Below are 908 nucleotides of genomic sequence, written 5' to 3'. Positions count from 1 at the left end.
AAATGATACCAAATGTTGGAGAGGATGTGGGGAAAGGGGAACACTCATCCACTTCTGGTGGGCTGCAAACTTGTTCAACCACTATGGAAAGCAGTGTGGATGACTCTTAAAAAGCTTCAAATGAACCTACCATTTGACCCAGTTACACCACTCCTTGGCATATACCCAAAGAACTCATCCTGTTGCAGAGACACTTATACATCCATGTTTGTTGTTGCTCTTTTCACAATAGCTAAGAGATGGAAGCAACCTAAGTGTCCCTCAACTGACAAGTGGATAATGAAAATGTGGTTCATTTATGTGATGGAGTTGTACTCAGCATAACTACAGGAAGCAGGATAATGGAAAGGAAACAGGGAGGTAAAGGGAAAGGGTAAAGGAAAAGAAAGAACCTGAAAGAGAAGAACAGTAGGAAACAGTCCTTAATAAGGGATATTTGGATAAAAATTGGATTAGTTTAAGGGAGGGGGGAGGGAAGGGTATACAAGGAAACTAGGGGTTAAAGGGAAAGAAGGAGCTCAAGAGAGGTAGGACCATGGGACAAGGGTATTATTAAGGGAGAAAAGGGGGAAATGGGGGTGCCATAAGCGGGAAAATCAAGATGGAGGGGTAAGACAATGCAAGAGATAAATAATGCCTAGCTAGTTCTGAAAACCAGAGGGAACCATATTACTCCTACAATCTACTGACCAATTATACATAGCAGATCAAGAAATATATGTCTACGTAAGGTTTACCTGAGAACAGCTGGTCTTTGCCTAAGATTTATCTACATGACACACAGTAATTAAAAGTACCAGACTGGTGGAACTAACCTTCTTGGATGTTTAACAGACATACTTTGTGGCCTATGCTAAATTTGGTCAAAGGTACATAAAGGACAGTTTTTGCTCCTTGCCCTCCTAGGT

The sequence above is a fragment of the Nannospalax galili genome, unplaced genomic scaffold (assembly GCF_000622305.1).
Source record: "Nannospalax galili isolate Female #2095 unplaced genomic scaffold, S.galili_v1.0 scaffold1287, whole genome shotgun sequence".
NCBI classification, from domain to species: Eukaryota; Metazoa; Chordata; class Mammalia; order Rodentia; family Spalacidae; genus Nannospalax; species Nannospalax galili.
Note: the sequence above shows the minus strand (reverse complement) of the source record.